The 26259-nt window shown below is 39.9% G+C and overlaps 1 protein-coding gene across 1 annotated transcript in view; it reads right to left on the reverse strand.

Annotated features, from left to right (window-relative positions):
- The window catches only part of ZNF337 (zinc finger protein 337), a 79422-nt gene extending 61816 nt beyond the window's left edge, over nt 1-17606 (reverse strand). Inside the window, 1 exon segment of the mRNA XM_037811977.1 lies at nt 17518-17606. The gene's annotated coding sequence lies outside the window, so the exon portion shown is untranslated.
- Between the last annotated feature and the right edge of the window lie 8653 nt (nt 17607-26259).

A 26259-nucleotide genomic window follows, 5' to 3' on the forward strand; every position in this document is an offset into this window, starting at 1 on the left:
GCAATTTGGGGAGCACAGATTCAGGTAGCCATCCAAATTGTGTTCCTTCCAAGTAAAGTTTTTATTTTTTTTTTATCATTGTGAACTTTAACATGTATACATAACAGTGATAACTTTCAATGTACAATTTCACAAGTACTTAGAAAGCAAATCTCAAAGAATATCATGGGTCACAGTTCCACAACATCGGCCATTTCCATTACTGTAAAATATAACATACATACAGAAAGGTGTTATCTCTTGATGTACAGCTCAACAAGCAGTTATATAGGTAATTTCAAAAACTGTTATTGGTTACAGTTCCACAATTTCAGTTCCTTACTTATGCAATACAAGGTATATACAAAAAGGTGAAAACCTTCAAAGCACAATTCAACGAGCAGCTACAGAGGAAATCCCAAGGGCTCTTATCAGCTGCTAGTTATTCATTCCTAGTATTTGTGTAGAGTTGGTAAGATATTCCTATTAAATACAGTCACTAATATGTAATGGGTAGTTTTTCCATACCACTCTGTTGTTAACTCTCTGCAGCAGCATCATATCTTATAAGTAAATCATGCTAAGACTTTTTTAGGTTTGTGGTACTACTCTGTGGGTTATGGGTTACTTGCTTTTAAACAACCATTCATGAACATATTGACCTTCAATACATCACTGATACCTATAATCCCATTAACGTACCACAGTCACTTCTGACCATTCCCATACCATTAAGATCACCCTCATTATCACATCTGTATATATGAGATTATTGTTCCCCTTCACTAAGTTTTGACTATCTCTAGGACCCCTATAGTCTACTTTTTAAGACACTTATTTTACATTTTTCACAGAGTTCACATCAGTGGTAACCTACAATATCTCTCCTTTTGTGTTTGGCTTATTTAACTCAGCATTATGTCTTCAAGGTTCATCCATGTTGTTATATGTTTCATGACCTCATTCCTTCTTACTGCCATGCAGTATTCCATCATGTGTATATACCACATTATGTTTATCCACTCATCTGTTGAAGGACATTTGGATTGTTTCCATCTCTTGGCAATTGTGAACAATGCCGCTATGAACATTGGTGTGCAAATATCTGTTTGTGTTACTGTTTTCAGATCTTCCGGGTATATAGCGAGAAGTGAAATTGCTGGATTGTAGGGTAACTTGATATCTAGTTTTCTGAGGAACTGCCAAACTGTCCTCCAAAGTGGCTGTACCATTATACAGTCCCACCAGCAATGAATAAGAGTTCCAATTTCTTCACATCCTCTACAGCATTTGTAGTTTCCTGTTTGTTTAATGGCAGCCATTCTATTTTGGTGTGAGATGATATCTCATTGTGGTCTTGATTTGCATCTCTCTAATAGCTAGTGAAGAAGAACATTTTTTTCATGTGTTTTTTAGCCATTTGTATTTCCTCTTCAGAAAACTGTCTTTTCATATCTTTTGCCCATTTTATATTTGGTCTGTTTGTACTACTGTCATTGATTTGTAGGATTTCTTTATTATGCAAGATATCAGTCTCTTATCACATACATGGTTTCCAAACATTTTTTCCATTGACTTGACTGCTTCTTTACCTTTTTGACAAATTCCTTTGAGGTACAGAAGCTTTTGAATTTGAGGAGTTCCCATTTATCTATTTTTTCTTTCATTGCTTGTGCTTTGGCCTAAGAAGCGACCTCCTAATACTAGGTCTTAAAGATGTTTCCCTATATTATCTTCTAGGAGTTTTATGGTACTGTGTCTTATATTGAGGTCTTTGACCCACTTTGAGTTAATTTTTGTGTAGGGTGTGAGGTAGGGGTCCTCTTTCATTCTTTTGGATATGGATATCCAGTTCTCCCAGCCCCATTTGTTGAAGAGACTGTTTTGTGCCGGTTCAGTGGATTTGGGGGCCTTATCAAAAATCAGTCATCTGTAGATCTGGGGATCTATTTCTGAATTCTCAATTTGATTCCATTGATTAATATGTCTATCTTTGTACCAATACCATGCTGTTTTTGGCTATTGTGGCTTTATAGTAGGCTTCAAAATCAGGAAGCGTAAGTCTTACCACTTGGTTTTTCTTTTTTAGAATGTTTCTAACAATTCGAGGCATCTTTCCCTTCCAAATATATCTGATAACTAGGTTTTCCAATTCTGCAAAGTAGGTTGATGGAATTTTGATTGGAATTCCATTGAATCTGTAGATCAGTTTGGGTAGGACTGACATCTTAACAACGTTTAGCCTTGGAACATGGAGCATTTTTCCATCTCTTAGCTCCCCTTCTATTTCTTTTAGTAAAGTTTTGTAATTTTCTGTGTAGAGGTCTTTTACATCCTTGGTTAAGCTTATTCCTAGGTACTTGATTTTTTTAGTTGCTACTGAGAATGGACTCTTTTCCTTGAGTGACTCTTCAGTTAGGTCATTTCTAGTGCATAGGACCATTATTGACTTCTGTGCATTAATCTTGTATCCCACCACTTAGCTAAATTTGTTTATTACCTCAAGTAGCTTTGTCATCAATTTCTCAGGGTTTTCCAAATATAAGATCATACCATCTGCAAATAATGACAGTTTTACTTCTTCCTTTCCAACTTGGATGCCTTTTTTTCTTTGTTTTGCTGGACTGCTCTGGCTAGAACTTCTACCACAATGTTGAATAATACTGGTGACAGAGGAAATTCTTTTGTGTTCCTGATCTTAGAGGAAGGCTTTCAGTCTCTCACCATTCAGTACTGTGCTGGCTGTGGGTTTTTTGTATATGCCTTTTATCATATGAGTAAATTTCCTTCATTTCCTACCTTTTGAAGTGTTTTTATCAAAAAAGGATGCTGAATTTTGTCAACTGCTTTTTCAGCATCTATTGAGATGATCATTTGATTTTTCCCTTTTGATTTATTAATGTGTTGTATTACATTGATTTTCTTATGTTGACCCATCCTTGCATGCCTGGAATGAACTCCACTTGGTCATGGTGTATGATTTTTTAAGGCACCTTTAGATTCGATTTGCAAGTATTTTTTTGAAAATTTTTGCATCTATATTCATTAGGGAGACTGGCCTGTAGTTTTCCTTTCTTGTAGAATTTTTATCTGGTTTTGGTATTAGAGTGATGTTGACTTCATAAAATGAGTTAGATAGTGTTCCATCTTCAATTTTTTCAAAGATTTTAAGTAGGACTGGTTTCAGTTATTTTTTGAAAGTTTGGTAGAATTCCTCTGTGAAGCTATCTGGCCCTAGGCTTTTATTTGTAGGAAGCTTTTTGATGACTGATTGGATCTCTTTGCTTGTGATTGGTTTGTTGAGGTCTTCTATTTTTACTCTGGTCAGTCTAGGTTGTTCATGTGTTTCCATGAAAGCATTCATTTCCTCTAAATTATGTAGTTTGTTGACATACAGTGGTTCATAGTATTTTCTTATGATTTTTAAAATGTCTTCAGTGTCCACAGTAATGTCACCTCTCTATTATTTTGTTTATTTGGGTTTTCTCTCTTTTTGACTGTGTCAGTCTAGCTAAGGGCTTGTCAATCTTGTTGATCTTCTCAAAGAACCAACTTATGGTTTTATTTATTGTCTCTATTGCTTTTTGTTCTCCATATCTTTTCTTTCTGCTTTAATCCTTGTTATTTCTTTTCTTCTACTTGCTTTAGGATTAGTTTGCTATTCATTTTCTAGCTTCTTCAGTTGTTCCACTAGTTCTTTGGTTTTAGCTCTTTCTTCCTTTTTAATGTACGCATTTAGAGCTATAAATTTCCCCTTCAATACTGCCTGTGCTGCATCCCATGTTTTTATATGTTGTGTTCTCGTTTTCATTCATCTCTAGATATTTAGCAATTTCTCTTGCAATTTCTTCTTTGACCCACTGATTGTTTAGAATTGTTTAGAATCTCCAGATATTTGTGAATTTACTAGATCTTTGACGGATATTGACTTCTAATTGTATTCCACTGTGATCAGAGAATGTGCTTTGAATAATTTCAATCTTTTTATATTTACTGAGGCTTGTTTTATGCCCCTGTATATAATCTATCCTGGAGAAAGTTCCATGAGCACTAGAGAAGAATGTATATCCTGGTGATTTGGGATGTAATGCTCTATATATACCAGAAATGAGTTGCCTTTTACAATGGGAATTTATTAGCTGACAAATTTACAGTTCTAAGGCTGTGAAAATGTCCAAATTAAGGCATCAACAGGGTGATACCTTCTCTGAAGAAAGGCTGCCAGCATCTGGGACACCTCTGTCGCATGGGAAGGCACATGGCAAGCATCTGCTGGTCCTTCTCTCCTGGGTTTCACTGCCGTTAGCTTCTGGATTCAGTGGCTTTCTCTCACTCCTCCTCTGGAGGCTTTTTCTAAGCTCTCTCTGAGTGTTTCTCACTCTGAACTCTCTTTGTTTTTTCTGCCTTTTATCCTTTCATAAAGGATTCCATAAAGGATTAAGGCCCACCTTGAATTTGGTGGGTCATATCTCAATGGAAACAACCTAATCAAAAGATCCCACCCACAATAGGTCTGCACTCATATGGAGGGGTTAAAAGAACATGGCCTTTTCTGGGGTATAACGGCTCCAAACTACCACACTGACAAAAGAAAACAAAGGATGCAAATAACCAAATTCAGAAATGAAAAGGGGGACATTACTACTGACACCCCAGAGATAGAGAGGATTATAAGAGGATACTGTACACAGAAAGAAATGAGAAGGAACTCAAAATGGTACAATAAAAAAATCAAATAAATATAAAAGTAGGCATTAACAGAAGAATTGAGGGAGAAGAAAGGCATAAGACTTACAAAGACAACATGGCAAAATGTCAGAAGAAAGTCCTGCATTACCAGTAGTTACTTTAAATGTAAATGGCTTAAATATTCCACTCATAAGGCAGAGATTGGTAGAATGGATAAAAAAGCATGATCCAACTATATGCTATTTACAAGAGAGTCACCCTAAATTCAAAGAAAGAAATAGGCAGAAAGTGAAATGATGGAAAAATATACCATGGAAATAGCACCTAAAAGAGAGCTTGGGTAGTTTTACTAATATCAGATAAAATAGACTCAAAGTAAAAACTGTTATGAGGGACAAAGAAGGTCACTACATACTGATAAGGGAGTCCATTTGACAGGAAAATGACAATTATAAACATATATACACCTAATGGCAGAGCCCCAAAATAAATGAAGCAAATATTGACAGATTTGAAGGGAGAAATAAATGGTTCTACATTAGTGGTAAGAGATTTCAATTTATCACTTTCATTAAAGGATAGAAAATCTAGACAGAAGATCCATAAAGAAATAGTAGACTTGAACAATACTCTAAACCAATTAGACTTATCAGACATATATAGAACACTTTAGCCAACAGCAGCAGAATACACATTCTTCTCTAGTGCACATGAATCATTCTCCAGGATAGACCAAAATTTATGGGATGCAGGAAAGGCAGTACTCAGAGGGAGATTTATAGTTTAAATGACTAAATTACAAAAGAAGAGAATGCTCAAATCAGAGATTTAACTTCACACCTGGAGGCTCTAAAAAAGACAAGCAAACAAAACCCAAACTAAAAGGAAGGAAGACAATAATAAAGAATAGAGTGGAGACAAATAAAATAGAGGATAAAAAATTAATAGAATCAATGAAATCAAAAGTTGGTGCCTTGAAAAGTTCAATAAAATCAACAAAGCTTTAGCAAGATTGACCAAAAAAAACAAACAAACAAACACCACAGATAACTAAAATTGGAAATGAAAGGGGGAACAGTACTACTTATGCTCCAGAAATAAAAAGAATTATCAGAGAATACTATGACTATACACTAACAACTTAGATAAACTAGATGAAATGGACAAATTCCTGGAAACACACAAACTACTTACACTGATTCTAGCAGAAATTGAAGATCTCAATAGACCAATAACAAGTAAAGAGATTGAATCAGTAATCAAAAACCTCTCAACAAAGAAAAGCCCAGAAGCATAGAAAGCTTCACTGCTCAATTTTACCCACCATTCCAAGAAGAATTAATGGCAATCCTGCTCAAACTCTTACAAAAATTTGAAGAGAAGGGAACATTGCCTAACTCATTCTGAGGCCAACATCATTCTAATACCAGAGCCAGATAAAGAAAATTACAAGAAAAGAAAATTACAGAACAAGATTCCTTAAGAATATAGATGAAAGGATGGTTTGACATAAGAAACCCAATTAATGCAATATACTACATTAAAAGAATGAAGGAAAGATACGCGATCATATCAATTGACATGGAAATGGCATTTGACAAAATCCAGCAACCATTTTTTGATTAAAACACTGAGAAAACTAGGAATAGAAGGAAATTTCCTCAACATGGTAAAATCCACACATGAAAAACCTGCAGTTAACACCGAATACAACAGTGAAGGACTGACAGATTTCCCTCCAACATCAGGCAAGACAAGGATGACCAGCGTCACCACTGTTAGTTAAGATAGTGCTGGAAGTTCTAGCCAGAGTAATTAGACACAAAAATGAAATAAAGGGCATCCAGATTGGAAAGGTAGAGACAGTATTTTCCCAATTTGCAGAAAACATGATCTTATATGTGCTGGTTTGAAACTGTTACGTACCCTAGGAAAGTCCATGTTTTTTTAATCCAGTCTTGTGGATGCAGACTTATTGCAGGTGGGACCTTTTGATTAGGTTGTTTCCATGGAGAAATGACCCACCCAACTGTGGGTGAAACCTTTTAAGTAGTTTATTTTCATGGAGGTGTGACCCACTCCATTCAGGGCGGGTCTTAGTTACATCACTGGAGTCCTTAAGAGAGCTAAGAGCCCACACAGACCCAGATGCTTAGAGGTGCAAACAGAAAGACGTTTGGAGATGCTAAGCTAAGAGATGAAGCCCAGAGTTTGCCCTGGAGAGGCTAAGAGAGGACCCCCAGACACTTAGCGAAAAACACCCTGGGAGAACAAGGAAGGATGCACAGGAGCTGAGAGAGAGAAGCTAAGAGAGACAGAAGCCCAGAGACATTTTGGAGAAAGCCATTTTGAAACCAGAACCTGGGAGCAAAGAACAAGCAAATGCCAGCCATGTGCCTTCCCAGCTGACAGAGGTGTTCCGTAGGCCACTGGCCTTTCTTCAGTGAGGGTAACCTCTTGTTGATGCTTTAGTTTGGACACTTTTATGGCATTAGAACTGTAAATTTGTAACCTAATAAATCCCCTTTATAAAAGCCAATCCAGAGGCGGGGCAAGATGGCAGAGTGGTGAGGTGTATGTTTTATTACTCCTTCAGGGCAGTAGGTAGAAAGCCAGGAACTGTGTGGACCGGACACCGCAGAGCAATTTTACTTTGGGCATACTTCATAAACACTCATGAACCATGGAATGACTGAGATCAGTGAAATCTGTAAGTTTTCGTGGCCAGGGGACCTGCGCCCCTCCCTGTCAGGCTCAGTTCTGTGGGAGGAGGGGCTGTCAGTGCTGGGAACGAGGAGGGAGAACGGCAGTTGTGGCCCTTATCGGAAACTCATTCTACTGATCCAAACTCCAATCACAGATAGACTGAGACCAGACACCAGAGAATCCGGAAACAGCCAGCCCGGCGGAGAGGAGATAGTGATAGCAAAAACAGCAAGAAAAACTCAAAAATAAAAGCGGAGGGTTTTTGGTGAACATAGAATGGGGAAGGGCAGAGCTCAGGCAGAGTCAGGCTCATATGAAAATCCAGAAGAAAAACTGGTTTCTCCCCTCTGGACCATTCCTTAATGGCCCTAATCGCCTTGTCTCTTGGCATTTCAATAACCCATTAGCTCTGCAAGGAGGGCCTTTCCCTTTTTTTTTTTTTAATCTTTTTCTCTTTTTCTACAACAATTCCTCTAAAAAGCCCAATACAGAAAGCCTCAAAGACTTGCAATTTGGGCAAGTCAAGACAAGAGCAGAACTAAGAGAGCTCTCAGACGCAAGGCAATAAGTCCAGTGACTGAGAAAATTCACTAAACACCACAACTTCCGAAGAAAAGGGGGGCGTCCCCTCACAGCCATCTTCCCGATGGACAGGGAACACTCCTGCCCGTCGCTGGCCCCACAGCCCGGAGCTGCCCCAGACAACCAGTGTGATGGGAAGTGCTTCCAATGACACACACACACACCAAAATATCAGACATGGACATTGGTGTTCCCTGCATCCTCAGTTGGTTGTCGCAGAGTTGGGAAGGCGGAGCAGTGTGAATTAACATTCCCAATTCAGCCATCATTTCAGCAGACTGAGAGCCTCCCTACATAGCCCTGCAGCCCAGAACTGCCCTGGGGGGATGGCACTCACCTGTGACATAGTACAGTCAACCCTAAACAGAGGACGAGGGGGTGCACAGCCTGGAAGAGGGACCCACTTGCAAGTCTCAGGAGCCATACGCCAATACCAAGGACTTGTGGGTCAGCGGCAGAGACAAACTGTGGCAGGACTGAACTGACGGATTAGACTATTGCAGCAGCTTTAAATCTCCAGAACACCAAGGAGATTTGATTGTTAGAGCCACAACCCCCTCCCTAACCACCCAGACACACCCCCATATACAGGGCGGGCAACACCAACTACACACACAAGCTTGGTACACCAACTGGACCCCACAAGACTCACACCCCCAATCACAAAGCAGGGGAGAACTGGCTTGAGGGGAATACGTGGCTCGCGGGTGCCACCTGCTGGTTAGAGAAAGTGTACTCCATGAATTAGAGATAAGGGTTTTAATTGGTCTACAAATCCTAAAAGAACCCTATCAAGTTAAGCAAATGCAAAGGGGACAAAAACAACAGAAAATTTTAAAGCGTATGAAAAAATCGTAAGATGTGGATAACCCAAGCCCAAGCATTCAAGTCAAAAGATCAGAGGAGACACAGTACTTGGAGCAATTCATAAAAGAACTGAAGATGAACAACGAGACCATGGCACAGGACATAAAGGACATAAAGAAGACCCTAGAAGAGCATAAAGAAGAAATTGCAAGAGTAAATAAAAAAATAGACAACCTTATGGAAATTAAAGAAACTGCTGACCAAATTAAAAAGACTCTGGTTACTCATAGTACAAGACTAGAGGAAGTCAAACAATGAATCAGTGACCTGGAAGATGACAGAATGGAAAATGAGAGAACAAAAGAAAGAATGGGGAAAAAAAATCAAAAAAATCGAAATGGACCTCAGGGAAATGATAGATAAAATAAAACATCCAATTGTAAGACTCATTGGTGTTCTAGAAGGGGAAGAGAAGGGTAAAGGTCTAGGAAGAGTATTCAAAGAAATTGTTGGGGAAAACTTCCCAAATCTTCTAAACAACATAAATACACAAATCATAAATGCTCAGCGAACTCCAAATAGAATAAATCCAAATAAACCCACTGTGAGATATATTCTGATCACACTGTCAAATGCAGAAGAGAAGGAGCAAGTTCTGAAAGCAGCAAGAGAAAAGCAATTCACCACATACAAAGGAAACAGCATAAGACTATGTAGTGACTACTCAGCAGCCACCATGGAGGCGAGAAGGCAGTGGCATGACATATTTAAAATTCTGAGTGAGAAAAATTGCAAACCAAGAATTCTTTATCCAGCAAAGCTCTCCTTAAAATGTGAAGGAGAGCTTAAATTTTTCACAGACAAACAAATGCCGAGAGAATTTGCTAACAAGAGACCTGCCCTACTGGAGATACTAAAGGGAGCCCTGCAGACAGAGAAACAAAGAAAGGAGAGAGAGAGACATAGAGAAAGGTTCAGTACTAAAAAGATGCAGTATGGGGACATTAAAGGACATTAATAGAGGGAAAAATATATATATGACAAACATAAACCAAAGGATAAGATGGCTGATTCAAAAAATGCCTTCACAGTAATAACATTGAATGTAAATGATTTAACTCCCCAATTAAAAGATATAGATTCACAGAATGGATTAAAAAAAAACTGAACCTTCAATATGTTGCATACAAGAGACTCATCTTAGACACAGGGACACAAAGAAACTGAAAATATGCAAAAAAATATTCATGCAAGCTACAGCCAAAAGAAAGAAGGGGTAGCAATATTAATCTCAGAAAAAATAGACTTTAAATGCAAGGATGTTATGAGAGACAAAGAAGGCCACTACATACTAATAAAAGGGGCAATTCAACAAGAAGAAATAACAATCATAAATGTTTATGCACCCAATCAAGGTGCCACGAAATACATAAGACAAACACTGGCAAAACTAAAGGAAGCAACTGATGTTTCCACAATAATTGTGGGAGACTTCAGCACATCACTCTCTCCTATAGATAGATCAACCAGACAGAAGACCAGTAAGGAAATTGAAAACTTAAACAATCTGATAAATGAATTGGATTTAACAGACATATATAGAACATTACATCCCAAATCACCAGGATACAAATTCTTCTCTAGTGCTCATGGAACTTTCTCCAGAATAGATCATATGCTGGGACATAAAACAAGCCTCAATAAATTTAAAAAAATGAAATTATTCAAAGCACATTCTCTGACCACAATGGAATACAATTAGAAGTCAATAACCATCAGAGACTTAGAAAATTCACAAATACCTGGAGGTTAAACAACACACTCCTAAACAATCAGTCGGTTAAAGAAGAAATAGCAAGAGAAATTGCTAAATATCTAGAGATGAATGAAAATGAGAACACAACATACCAAAACCTATGGGATGCAGCAAAAGCGGTACTGAGGGGGAAATTTATAGCACTAAATGCATATATTAAAAAGGAAGAAAGAGCCAAAATCAAGGAACTAATGGATCAACTGAAGAAGCTAGAAAATGAACAGCAAACCAATCCTAAACCAAGTAGAAGAAAAGAAATAACAAGAATTAAAGTAGAAATAAATGACATAGAGAACAAAAAAAAAAAAAAAATAGAGAGGATAAATAACAGCAAAAGCTGGTTCTTTGAGAAGATCAATAAGATTGACAAGCCCCTAGCTAGACGCACAAAATCAAAGAGAAGACCCATATAAACAAAATAATGAATGAGAAAGGTGACATTATTGCAGATCCTGAAGAAATTTTAAAAATTATAAGAAAATACTATGAACAACTGTATGCCAATAAACTGGATAATGTAGAGGAAATGGATAATTTCCTGGAAACATATGAACAACCTAGACTGACCAGAGAAGAAACAGAAGACCTCAAACAACCAATCACAAGCAAAGAGACCCAGTCAGTCATCAAAAAGCTTCCCACAAATAAATGCCCAGGGCCAGATGGCTTCACAGGGGAATTCTACCAAGCTTTCCAAAAGGAACTGATACCGATCTTACTTACACTCTTTCAAAACATCGAAGAAAATGGAACATTACTAACTCATTTTATGAAGCTAACACCAATCTAATACCAAAACCAGGCAAAGATGCTATAAGAAAAGGAAAACTATAGGCCTATTTCCCTAATGAATACAGATGCAAAAATTCTCAACAAAATACTTGCAAATCGAATCTAAAGACACATTAAAAAAATCATAAACCATGACCAAGTGGGGTTCATTCCAGGCATGCAAGGATTTTCAACATAAGAAAATCAATCAATGTATTACAACACATTAACAAATAAAAAGAGAAAAATCAAATGATCATCTTAATAGATGCTGAGAAAGCATTTAACAAAATCTAACATCTCTTTTTGATAAAAACACTTCAAAAGGTAGGAATTGAAGGAAAATTCCTCAATAGGATAAAGAGCATATATGAAAAACCCACAGCCAGCATAGTACTCAATGGTGAGAGACTGAAAGCCTTCCCTCTAAGATCAGGAACAAGACAAGGATGCCCGCTGTCACCACTGTTATTCAACATTGTGCAGGAAGTGCTAGCCAGGGCAATCCAGGAAGACAAAGAAATAAAAGGCATCCAAATTGGAAAGGAAGAAGTAAAACTGTCATTGTTTGCAGATGATATGATCTTCTATCTGGAAAAACCTGAGACATCAACGATACAGCTACTAGAGCTAATAAACAAATTTAGCAAAGTAGCGGGATACACGATTACTGCACATAAGTCAGTAATGTTTCTGTATGCTACAAATGAACAAACTGAAGAGACACTCAAGAAAAAGATAACATTTTCAATAGCAACTAAAAAAATCAAGTACCTAGGAATAAACTCAACCAAAGATGTAAAAGACCTATATAAAGAAAACTACATAACTCAACTAAAAGAAATAGAAGGGGACCTTAAAAATGGAAAAATATTCCATTTTCATGGATAGGAAGGCTAAATGTCATTAAGAGGTCAATTCTACCCAAACTTATCTATAGATTCAATGCAATACCAATCAAAATTCCAACAACCTACTTTGCAGACTTGGAAAAGTTAGTAATCAAATTTATTTGGAAAGGGAAGATGCCTCCAATTGCTACAGATACCCTAAAAAAGAAAAACGAAGTGGGAGGACTTATACTCCCTGACTTTGAAGCTCATTATAAAGCCACAGTTCTCAAAACAGCATGGTACTGACACAAAGACAGAAATATGGATCAATGGAATCGAACTGAGAATTTGGAGATAGACCCCGATCTATGGCCGACTGATCTTTGATAAGGCCCCCAAAGTCACTGAACTGAGTCATAATGGTCTTTTCAACAAATGGGGCTGGGGGAGTTGGATATCCATATCCAAAAGAATGAAAGAGGACCCCTACCTTACACCCTACACAAAAATTAACTCAAAATGGACCAAAGATCTCAATATAAAAGAAAGTACCATAAAACTCCTAGAAGATAATGTAGGAAAACATCTTCAAGACCTTGTATTAGGTGGCCACTTCCTAGACTTTACACCCAAAGCTCAAGCAACAAAAGAAAAAATAGATAAATGGGAACTCCTCAAGCTTAGAAGTTTCTGTACCTCAAAGGAAGTTCTCAAAAAGGTAAAGAAGCAGCCATCTCAATGGGAAAAAATTTTTGGAAACCATGTATCTGACAAAAGACTGAAATCTTGCATATATAAAGAAATCCTACAACTCAATGACGATAGTTCAGACAGCCCAATTATAAAATGGGGAAAAGATATGAAAAGACACTTCTCTGAAGAGGAAATACAAATGGCCAAGAAACACATGAAAAAATGTTCAGCTTCACTAGCTATTAGAGAGATGCAAACTAAGACCACAATGAGATACTATCTAACACCGATTAGAATGGCTGCCATTAAACAAACAGGAAACTACAAATGCTGGAGGGGATGTGGAGAAATTGGAACTCTTATTCATTGTTGGTGGGACTATATAATGGTTCAGCCACTCTGGAAGTCAGTCTGGCAGTTCCTTAGAAAACTAGATATAGAGTTACCATTCGATCCAGCGATTGCACTTCTCGGTATATACCCGGAAGACTGGAGAGCAGTGACACGAACAAATATCTGCACGCCAATGTTCATAGCAGCATTATTCACAATTGCCAAGAGATGGAAACAACCCAAATGCCCTTCAACAGATGAGTGGATAAATAAAATGTGGTATACACACACGATAGAATACTACACGGCACTAAGAAGGAACGACCTCGTGAAACATATGACAACATGGATGAACCTTGAAGACATAATGCTGAGCGAAATAAACCAGGCACAAAAAAGACAAATATTATATGCTACCACTAACGTGAACTTTGAAAAATGTAAAACAAATGGTTTATAATGTAGAATGTAGGGGAACTAGCGATAGAGTAATTAAGGAAGGGGGAACAATAATCCAATAAGAACAGATAAGCTATCGTGGGTAAATTTAACATTCTAGGAATGCCCAGGAATGACTATGGTCTGTTAATTTCTGATGAGTATAGTAGGAACAAGTTCACAGAAATGTTGCTATATTAGGTTATTTTCTTGGGGTAAAGTAGGAACATGTTGGAAGTAAAGTAGTTAGCTTAGGTTAGTTGTCTTTTTCTTACTCCCTTGTTACGGTCTCTTTGAAATGTTCTTTTATTGTATGTTTTTTTAAAATTTTTTAAATTTATTTTTCATACAGTTGATTTAAAAAAAAAAAAAAGGAAAAAAATATGCAGAGCCCCCTTGAGGAGCTGGTGGAGAATGCAGGGGTATTGGCCTGCCCCACCGCAATGGTTGCTAACATGCCCACATGTTTGATGGGTTGAGCTCTCTATCACGGGATTTGCCCTTGGGAAGACTGTTGCTGCAAAGGAGAGGCTAGGCCTCCCTATAATTGTGCCTAAGAACCTCCTCCCAAATGCCTCTTTGTTGATCAGATGTGGCCCTCTCTCTCTAGCTAAGCCAACCTGAAAGGTGAAATCACTGCCCTCCCCCCTACGTGGGATCAGACACCCAGGGGAGTGAATCTCCCTGGCAATGTGGAATAGGACTCCCGGGAAGGAATGTAGATCTGGCATCGTGGGACAGAGAACATCTTCTTGACCAAAAGGGGGATGTGAAAGGAAATGAAATAAGCTTCAGTGGCAGAGAGATTCCAAAAGGAGCCGAGAGGTCACTCTGGTGGGCACTCTTACGCACAATTTAGACAACCCTTTTTAGGTTCTAAAGAACTGGGGTAGCTGGTGGTGGATACCTGAAACTATCAAACTACAACCCAGAACCCATGAATCTCGAAGACGATTGTATAAAAATGTAGCTTATGAGGGGTGACAATGGGATTGGGAAAGCCATAAGGACCACACTCCACTTTGTCTAGTTTATGGATGGATGAGTAGAAAAATAGGGGAAGGAAACAAACAAACAAACAGACAAAGGTACCCAGTGTTCTTTTTACTTCAATTGCTCTTTTTCGCTTTAATTATTATTCTTGTTATTTTTGTGTCTGTGCTAAGGAAGGTGTCAGCGATTGATTTAGGTGATGAATGTACAACTATGTAATGGTACTGTGAACAATCAAATGTACGATTTGTTTTGTATGACTGCGTGGTATGTGAATATATCTCAATAAAATGAAGATTAAAAAAAAAAAAAGAACAATAATCAGATGCAGTCCCCTTCCCCATAATGTTGACCCCCCCCCCTTTCAATATGAACAAGTTATGGTGGTCACTGCCTAGGCACCCCTGAAGGGCGAGAAAGGGATTAAACGAGAGGAAGGGGTAGCAATAGACAAGATAGGATTTAACAAAGGATTACAAATACTGAAACTTATATAAACATATATATATATATTTAGATGCTAGGGTATAAAAATAGCCAGAAGGTAATATCTCAAATGGTGGAACTGTAACCTATAACATTTTTTGAAATTTATTCTATTCATTGAATTCTGCTTTGAAAGTTATCACCTTTAAATATACCATATTTCACAATAAGGAAGGAACTGAAGCTGTGGAATTGTAACCCATAACATTTTTTGAAATTACCTGTATAACTGCTTGTTGAGCTCCATTTTGAAAGTTATCACCTTTCTGTATATATGTTACATTTTACAATAATGGAAATAACTGAAATTGTGGAACTGTAACCCATGACATTCTCTGAAATTTGCTCTCCAACTGCTTGTTAGATAGTACTTTGAAAGCTATCACTGTATGTGTATATGTTAAAATTCATAATAAAAAAATGCATTAAAAAATGGGCAAAAGATGCTTTCTCAAAGGATACACCAATGGCCAACAAAGCACATGAAAAGATGCTCAGCATCATTAGTCATTAGGGAAATGAAAATCAAAACTACAGTAAAATACCATTTCATGTTCACTAGGATAGCTGCTATTTAAAAAAAATCATAAGTGTTGGAGAAGATGTGCATAAACAGAACACTCACTGTTGGTGGGAATGTAAAATGGTGCAGCCGTTATACAATACAGTTCGGTGGTTCCTCAGAAAGTTAAATTTAAAATTACAATATGATCTGGCAATCCTCTTCTAGTGATATACTTCAGAGAACTGAAAGCAGGGTCTTGAACAGATATTTGCACACCTGTGTTTATAGCAGCATTATTCACAACAATGCAAAGATGGAAGCAACTCAAGTCTATCAACAGATGAGTGGATAAACATAATGTGGTATATACATACAATAAAATATTACTCAGCTGTAAAAAGGAACAAAGTTCTGATACATGTGACAACAAGGATGAGCCTTGAAGATTTCATGTTGAGTGAAACACGTCAAACACAAAAGGAGAAATATTGTATTATCTCACTGATATGAAATAACTAGAATAAGCAAATCCATCGAGTCTGAAATTAGAATAGAGCTTACCAGGGGCTGGGGTGGGGATGGGGGGTGGGGAATTTAATGCTTAAAAAAATACCTGAAAAGTAGTTTTTTGGTTGATAAGCACAAATGAAAACACACACACAACAACAACAAAAAAACTCTGCTTGGCCTGAATGGTCACCACCACTACTCCAGTCCCAATGACCAAAGAAGCCCTAGTAATGGGACACAGGTAAGTGGCCAATGCAACCCAACCTCCTGTGACGCCTGCTCTAAGAACTGCCCCTCTCGGTGTAAGGCAGGATCTAGCCTACCCTTTCCCTCTGGTGGTACCTGTCCCAAGCTGAGCCTACCAACAACCCCTGAGTCATGGCCTTCACATGGAAACCCAAGCAGAGTCTGTCCCCTAACCCCTGTCAAAAGAAACAGGTTCACCTCATATAAATCAAAATGAAAAAGGGTTTATCCAGAGCGAGAGTGTTAGAGAGCAGGGAGAACTCAAACTGAAAGAGAAGTGAGTCTCAAAAGCCATATTGGTCACAGCTGCTAGGGAATTTTCAAGTGGGAAGTTACAAGGATTGGCTGACCCTACAGTTCCTTATTACATAGGAAGTTCTTACAAAGTGGGGGAACAGCTATAAATTGGTTAGTATGGTATACTTGTCCATTTCTGACAGGCTATCTCACCTAGACCAAAATTGGCTTACCACCAGGTATGGCCTACCGGGAACTTTGTAGGGTACATTCTATTTTTCTAGAAAACTCTTGCAGCCAGTTGTTTTGTATTCTGGGAGAATCCTTGTCATATCTCGGAATGGGGTTATCTCTGGCAACGCCCAATGCAGGGCACCTTTTTATCTTATTTAACACCTCCCTCCCTCCAACAAGCCTTGGAGCCATTAGGGTTGTGAGATGCGGGGTTGCACTCACCTGCCCCAAGTCTCGGGGATTTGCCCTCATCACCTGCGGATTATTTGCTCTAGGGTGAGTTCACTTCCACTCTTGCCAGAAAACCCCTCGTAATTCATTGCAGCACGTGGGTCCTCCACCTCCCATCCGAGGAGAAGCCACCATCCCAACCCAGCCAGAGCGTAGGCTACACGCAATGCTAAATAAAATCCTGAGCATTTACAGACCCAACCGCACCATCCCAGGGGAATACTGACTGAAACCTGTCCTAACTGCGGATTCCGGTTCGAGCCGCCCTCCACTCCCCTTCCCCAAAGCGCGTCTTGGAAGTCTGGTCCCGTCCACAAAAAACACCCAGAACTTCAGGCCTGAACCTCGCAAGCGTTTCTTTCTCTCCCCGCACCACGTCCCCACCTCAACTACAGGAGACCCAGCCTTTTTCAACCCTCCTTCCCGCGCGGTGCCGGTGAACAGGAAAGGTGCAGACACCTGGTGGTAAACGAGTCCAACATGGCCAACGCCCGGAATCGCGGCATGATCATGGGACCACCCAGAATCCTCGTGGCCATAGGACCACATCTCCCAGAATCCTCGTGGTCACGAGACTACATTACCCAGAATCCTCGTGGACAGGGATGTATTACCCAGACAGGTCGGCGTGGCGGATTATTATCCTAATCTTCCCGACGTCCCTGAGAGTACAGTACCCCGTATTCTCGGCATCGCGGCAGCATGGCTCCGGGACAACACTACTCACAACCCTTCACGCTCCCTGCGGCGCCCCCGAGACGCACTGGCTGCGGGGGAATGGTTGCGGAGGCGAGGGTTTGTCACCTGGAAAAGGAGCTCTGCGGCACCATCCTTTACGCGCGCCCTTTTCTTCAACCAACGTGCATAAAACGGGGAAAGGGCTCTGTGGAGACCCAGGGCGCCCCTTACCCCGCTGACGCTTTTTCCCCAGGCCGCCGCGTTCGCTTCCGGGTCGAGTCGGGTCGTCGCCCTGCTTGGCGCGGGAGCTGCCAGCGGGCCGGGCACCCCAGCGGTGTCATTGCGACCTCGCCTCTCCTACGCTCTCGGGCCTCAGCTGGAGTGTCGGCAGCAAACCCTTGGGTCCCGGAGCACCGTACTGGCTTTACTTTACACACGGAGAAACGGAGGCTGGGAGAACAAAGCGGTCTCCATGAGGGCTCTAAACCAAGAATCTCGGAGCCGACGACCTTGACCTGAGCGCGCTCCTGGGGTATACTGAGGCCTTGCCCCCTCATTGGAGCCCTCAGCGTTAGAGACAAATGCACCCTGGTCCTGGGTGATCGGGCCTCAATCCCAGGCAGCTTGTGAAGAAGGCCTGCCACAAAGGGTCTTTTGAGCCTGGCTTGCGAATTGGGCTCCACGGTGCAATCTGCAACCAGCTCCCCAGTCTGGAGGCTTGAGGTCAGGTTCCACATTCGCACATTGAGAAGGAATCCCCACCTGGGCACGCTCGCTTCTCCTGTCTGCCTTGTGAGAATGTGCCCTTCTCCAAGAAAGAGCAGGGAAGTGGCCACTTAGGCCATGAGAGCCTGTAAGAGAGGTGATCATTTCTGAAAGTTCCTTTCTGGCTGATCCACCATGGACCCATTTCTTGTATGCGTGATTTTCCTCTTCCTACCTAGACTTAGTGCTCCCCAAGTTGAGGACTCTTGTTTGAGGACTCTGTAACAGCCTCCTAAAGCCTGATTGTAGTAGGGGTGCCTGCTGGATAGACATAGGGAGTTCATGGACCTGCAACCCCTGACCCCATGGTCACTGCCAAAAACAGGATCTTAAATGGTGGGAAAAGTGTTCTGATGCTGTGATTTTCTTGTTTCTGTAAAGTTAATTTCCACAGCTTGCTTCCTCTTCTTCATCACCAAGCCAGGATTCTGATACATTTAGCCTCAGATCTGTTGTCAGTAGTGAGAATCTTTTTAGGATAATTTTTTTTTCCCATGTCCAAGCACGTCCCTCATTTTAGGAGTCTGCACTGAAGTCTGTGCACTGGCTTAGGCTCCAAGACTCAATGTGATGATTTAGGATGTTATTCTGCCCTCCCTCCCCCACCCCCAAGATGGGTTTTTTTTTTGTGTTCTCTGATTCCTACTTGTGCATTAGTCATGGGTTGAGTAGCTTTATTTTGCTCATCTTGAGACTCTGCAGGCCTGTTACAGGGTACATGGAAAGAGACAGGTTAGGCAGCTGTCATCATATTATGAGAATAAAGTCTGATATTTCAATATTTTAATGCATCTGTTTATTTCCTGATATAGTAAAAGTTCCAAGGTTGTAATATTGTAAAAATAAATTTCATGAATTAGTTTTGTCCCATTTGAAAAAAAGTGGTAAATTAATGTTTACAGTTGTTACTTAAGCTGTCTTATCTATATCAAATCTGCAGGTAAAAATATTGAAAATAATTTGATTATTAAAATATCATGAATCCTGCATGTTATTGGATACTGTAGGTTTGCTGTGAATAATAGGTCAGTCCAAGTGTCCTTAGATGTTTGTGTGTATGTTTATTTTAAGCCTCAGAAGTACATAGTTCTGAACTAAATAATATTACCAAAATGAAAGGGAGTGATGGAAGGAAAACATTCCTTATTTTTCTAAAATGCTTTTGATGTACAACCTGGTAGTTCCCTGGAACTTCAGGTATCTGTGTGACACCTGAGACTCTGAGTTAGTTCTGTATTACTCCATATAGCATCTGTTAAAGAAGCTGAAAAAGAGATCAGACTTTAGTGGATATGAATGAAGCTCATCTGGTTAGGACTAAGGTAAATCAGCATACAGGGTAAAGGATGATATTGTCTGTATTTTAAAACTTCAACTTCTGTGTGAGACCAAAGAGAGAGAGATGTTTATTTTGTGCAAAGTTTAAATTTTCTGTAGCACACTGTTTCAGTTTGCTAAAGCTGCTGAAATGCAATATACCAGAAGTTGATTGGCTTTTACAATGAGGATTTATTAATTTGAAAATTTGCCATTCTAAGCCCATGCAAATTTCCAAATTAAGGCATTAACAGGAGGATACATTCTCTGAAGAAAGGCCACTGGCATCTGGGGTTCCTCTGTCATACAGCAAGGCACATGGCTGGCATCTGCTGGTCCTTCACTCCTGGATTTCTGTGCTCTCAGCTTCTGGTTCCAGTGGCCTCCTCTTTGAGGGTCTGTGTGTCCTCTCTTAGCATCTCCAGGGCATTTCTCTCTCTCCAAGTTCTCTTGGTGTTCCTGCCTTTTATCCTCTCATAGAAGTCTCCAGTAAAGGATTACAATCTACCTTGAATTTGTGGAGTACACTTCAGTTGAAACAACCTAATCAAAAGGTCCCACTCACAATAGGTCTTGTGCCGGTTTGAAACTATTATGTACCCCAGGAAAGACTATGTTCTTTAATAAGGCGATCTTGTGAAGGCAGACATATTACGGGTGGAATCTTCTGATTAGGTTGTTTCCATGGAGATATGACCCACCCAACTGTGGGTGAGACACTTTTAGATTATTTCCATGGAGATGTGACCCTATCTTCACAAACGGAAAGTGCAGTTGCCATTTCTTGTAATTCCTAAAAGTGGGCTCGCTGCTGGATGCATAGAGGCCAATACTGTGACACCAGGATTTCTAGAAAAGTGTTTAATGTGAGCAGCTTATCAAGGAGACAGGAGGTAAACCTCAGATCTATCTCCCCAGCTGTAGAGGCTTGAGATATTTATGCAGTTTTGGGTAGGTGGGTCTAAAGGAGTGGTTTAGGATAAGGTGAGATGATGTGGGTTAAAGGGCAGGCTTCAGTGGAGCATGCTTAATTCCAAATTATGATACTTCATGTGACGCATGTTCAAAAATGGCGGCTTTTCCTGCTCGGTGTGTGTGATTTTTACTATTATAATTAGGCAAAGGTAACTCTAGATTGGGGCTTCTCCTGACTGTGCATGCCCTAGTGGCTGGAGTTGGCTAGAACTGGCTCTAGCAGGTGCTGCAGAGGGAGATGAAATAGTAGATCTTCTGTCAGTATAGCAATGTTTCTTCTGAATAAACATGAGGAGATAGGAGCTCAAACAAAGGAAATAGAAATTTCTGCAAGGCCAATAAAGTAGGGGCTGTTGAGTGGGAAAGTGAGTACAGTTTCACCATCACTGCTTGACTTACCAAGATACTTGTAAATATGCCTTGCTAGGATCACCAACAATCTTCCTATAAATAAACCCAATGAGTGTGTCTTAATCCTTTACTCAGAACCCAAGAAGAATTGAAACATAACCCCCAATAGGAAACTTTCTTTTTCCTAGGCTTCTCTGACATTTCAGGCTCCTACCTATCTTCAGACTACTCTGTTCATTCCTTCTCTGTGTCCTCTGCAAGGAATTCCTCAGATAAAACCATTATAATGTCTCATAACTCCATCTTAGTCCCTCTTCTCTCCCCTTTCTGAACACTATCCTGGCATTCGCACACATTATTCAATTGCTTCAATTAAATCCATTGCTATCTCTAAACTGACAATGACAAAACACTTATTTGGATTCCATTTCTGAACTATCATCTTTACTTATATAGTTACATGCACCTAAAATTAAATATATCCCATGACATTACCTCCATCACAAAAAATACAGAAATCACTCCTCCTCTAGGCTCCAATTTTAGTTAATGGCTCCACCAGGCATCCAGTGATTGATTTTGCAGATGTCCTCCGTGAACCACCCAATACAATCAAGCATGGCTGTCTCCACAGTGAGCACTGTGGGCATACCTCATTTCCACCCCAACAGACACACACAGATTCTCACCCCATACAGTACTCATTTCCTTTTGGTCTCAGTAAAATGTCAGTTCCTTGAGGTCTTTTTACTGAACCCCAGTCTATTAGCCTTTCCCTTCCACACTCAATTGCCTTTCTTACTTTACTGTTTATTGCTATACTATTTCTTCATTTTCACTCAACCAATTTGTCATTCTACATACATTTGTTTGTTTATTGATTTATTGTAGGTCTCTACCACTGGTCTCATTGCAGAAGATCATTCTCTAATTACTAAGATTAGGCAAGTTTTCCTTTGACTATTTCTTACCAATTATAAATCCTGACTAATTACATATCTACAGTAATGTAACCTGCCATCAGAGGGCCTTCCCGCAAATGCCAGCAGTGAGATTAAACAGTTATTTCAGATTAAAAATTCATTAAAAAAATAAAGGATGCCAGATCATACCTTCTTGGTGAAAATTCTATTCATTATTCACCAGAACCCAGTAAGATTGGAAAAGTCAGTGAAACTAAGTCTTTATTGAGAATGCTGTCACTACACTCAGACTGAGAGTTCAGACCTTCTTTGTCTTTCCAAAAAAAGCAAAGGAGTTTGGATGGTGAATCCCTATTTTATGCAATTGATCACCTCATTACCCTATAACCCGAAGGATACACTCAGATTAACTTGAAAGCCGATTGTGATAAATCTAATTGAGGTACACTTTCTTTAACAAGACAGTTTCCATTTAATTAAGTAAATCATGTAAATACAACTGCTGAAAACTTTTTTTTCCCCTTTATTTCTGTGATCTTAAAAGTCTCAAAAGCAACCTTCATATCCTTTCCCAGAGGCCTCACTGTTCTGTGGATTTTGGGTGCTATGGCAGTAAGGTAGAGAGCCTGAAGGAAGACAGTCCCTTCAGCTCTTTCTATCTAAGACGACTAGAAATCTGCCAACATGCTCTCAGGCTGTGGTCATTAGTGTACCCCAAGCAGAAATATTTGTGCTGAAAATTTCAAGGAAAAAAAATACTTTTCCAGGGTCAGTTGTGTGCATATTTTACTACAGAGCAAGAAAAGGCTACCCAGTGTAGTTCTGTTCAAGTTAGAGTTAGCTGATATCCTGAAGGTTGTAAAAACTTACAAAATTCAAAATATTGAGAATTCCTAGAATAAATTATCTACTTTCATTTTAAATTTTCCTCTAAGTATGTGCTTTAAATATTTTTAAATGGCATTAAAAGTTTTAAAGTTTCAGAGCATATCTTGAGATATAGAAGTATAAATGATTTCTGATGAAAAACCACAGGTATTTTCATTTTAGTACAGGCCTGTGATTCCAACAGGAATTTTTTGTCTTTTGTAAAAATGTACACTTCTCAAATTAAAAAGGAATACACTGTATTATTTTATAAGCAAGCATTTTAGGTAATCAAGTTTCCAATTTTCATGGTTCCAAAGTAATGAACTTTTTTTGTCCAAAATCAACATATGATGCAGGTTGACTCTGAAGTAGTTGTGGAATTAAAGTGGCAAACAAAACAAACAGTTCATCAGATGCTATGGAGTTTAAAGGGTAGTTTAGAGAAGATCATTTAGAGAAATAATGTCAAAATACTCCGTGTACGTAACCCTGAATGACTTCATAGTGGAGATGCTAAAGCTCTATTGGAAAGGACAGCTATTCCATTTTCTTGAGTATATAGTTTGACAGTGTAGAAATACTGGCAGAATTAGGAATGGCTTTAGAGATTTCTGTTTTCAGGCTGAGAGATCACGTGTAAAATCTATAAGATATTTTAGAAACTGTTGTGCCCCTGGAACCCAGAGAGGACAAGATAGCAGTTGAGTGGGGTGGACTGGGCTGGCAAGGGTAGTAGGTTAGTAGGTTTCAGGGCCTGAAGGCCATCATAGGTCCAATGTGCATCTTCTAAGGCTAACGGGAAATCACTGAAAATTCTAAATCAAAAAAGTGATATGACTAGATTTTGAATAGACTTCATTGTGATGAGATTTTCCATGGGGGAGTGGAAGAGGTTTGTGCCATTCATTGTTCCAAGGTTTCCTTACTGAATCACTGGGGACAGGTGAGGGCACTCACTGAGGTTTGCATTATTAAAGAAGAACAAAGTTGATGAGCACTTATTTTCTCACCTCATCCAGATGGAGGAAGACTGCATTTACTTTACAGACTCAAGCAGTTTTCAAACTGATAATCAAAGGGATTATCATCCTTTGTGTTATACAGTGGAGTGTACTTCCTATTCTAGATATCCCAATCTGTACCTGGAGACAGCCCCTCGTCCTCATTCTGTTCCTTTGATCCAGGCATCCCATCACTTAACCACCTCCTAATCCTGCTAGGAGCCTAGACATTAAATGCTAGGGCTGCACCCTGGTAGTTTCTGTCCCTGTTGTAAATCTCCCCCAGGGTTTTACACATCCCCACCCCCCATCCTGTGTGGTGCATCAGAATTCCCTGAGGTGAAACACACTTCCCTTCAGCCAGGACACTGGCCACGGGAAAATTTCCTCTTTTGGATAGTCACACTCAAGGGGCTTTGAGAGGGCTGCATGCTCATCGTTATGCCCAATGACCCCATAAACACTCATTTTAAGTAAGAACAGTGTAGTGTGCATCTTCTGTCAACATAGCTTCAAGAAAAACCTTGGTGCACCCCCATACATATATGGCCTGATATAGCCCATACTCCATTCACAACCCCTATCCCCTTAATGCTTCACTTATGAGCCCTATCTGGGGGATAGGGGACCGCTAAGGTTAAGATGAAGCCCATTTTTTCCCACAGGAGAATATCTGAGTCCAGCCCTCTTCTGTCCTATGACCTCCTGAGATGTGTGACCCAGGAGCCTCAGAGGAGCTCAGTTCCACTCTGGGTATGAAAAGGGCCAGAGTTTTCACTCCAAGAGCACAAACGGGGAACAGTGTCCCATTTGCTGGTATTGTTTTGGAGGCTTGGTGCTGAGTGTGAAGAGCTGGAATCAGTCTTCTGGTACCTGGTGGCCCCTTTTCTCTCTTCATACCCTGTCTCTGCAGCATGGGCTGCCTGTGGAGCAGCAGGACCCCTTGCCCAGATCTTAGGCTCTGTAACTATTTGCCTTCTAACCAGAGCCTCCCCTTGCTGTTCCACAAGACTTGAAAATGGAGCCTCAATAGCTTTGAAGTGGAAGACTGGAAGTCAGTGGGGCACTGGGCTCCAGTCAGAAGGGACAGCAGGTACTTGGTAATTCTGTAGGATTAGAGGTGTTCAGGGAATTTTGGTGACATCAAAGCTGTAGATTCACCATCCCCAAGGCGACCTTATCATATTTTTTTCTCTTTATCTCCGCTATATCGTTTTCTTTCTCAACTTTAATTTTGAGGTAATTGTTGATTTGCATCTCATCAACTTTGATGCTAAATGTCATGGACAAACACTAGGGTGTATAGGGACCTAGAGAATGCAGGAGTGAATTCTTAGGTGAAGGTAAGACTCTGTAGATGAGAATTTCTGAGGAGGACATGATAAAGAAGTGGACAAAGTATGTGAGAATGTTTAGCTATGTGTCAAAAATGGGAGTATGAGGAAAGCATGAGGGAAAATCAATAGATAACAGGGGGATGTCAGAGTATTGGTTTAACCAAGAGCTATGTCAAGAAAAAAGGGGCATAGAGGATCCACAGAGATCTTGGGACAAAAAGCAGTTGAGACTAGGAACAAAAGTATGGGAGATGAGAAGGCAGATCATCTCCATGATATTCTTCACTGTCATCTTCCTCACCATTTTCATCATCTTCATCATGTGGTAAAATGCTCATTCCCACAATGTGAGAATATTGAATTGGCTCCTCCTGGAGGAGCAAATGGCTCAGGTGTCAAGGGAACATGCTAATGGGCCAAGCCCACCTGACTCCTGCCAGACTCCCCCGTACTCTGGGTGATATACAAGTGGAGAGAGGGCTCTTCTCACGTGGTTGTTGAGACATAGAAATGTCTTAGTGAGTGTAAGGTGCTCACCCATGGAACACTATAAATCATCACTGTTATTTTCATCAGGGGCAATAAAGGCAGATTGCAACCACCCTCCACTGTTTCCTAACTCCTGGTCTTCATATCTGCTGTATTCCATGTGCATCTCTCCCTCCAAGTCTGTCCTATTCTCTTGTCTTGGTTTATCTCCTATATCGTTATAACCCAATAAATAACAATAAACTGTGAAGATAAAGGAAGCAATATAAAGCAAAATCATCTTATGTTGTACTGAAAATAGGCTAAGCATTCCATGATACTGTTTATTGGGTGCAATTAAGAATGCAGCAGGCAAACACAGCAGTGAGGAAGACAACAATGCCCTAGCAGCACACCAGACACAGATCTCCCAGGCTAGGAATCACTGGAGAACGTGGAAATGAGAATGCTTCTCACATAGATCA

The sequence above is a fragment of the Choloepus didactylus genome, chromosome 19 (genome assembly GCF_015220235.1).
Source record: "Choloepus didactylus isolate mChoDid1 chromosome 19, mChoDid1.pri, whole genome shotgun sequence".
Classification (NCBI taxonomy): domain Eukaryota; kingdom Metazoa; phylum Chordata; class Mammalia; order Pilosa; family Megalonychidae; genus Choloepus; species Choloepus didactylus.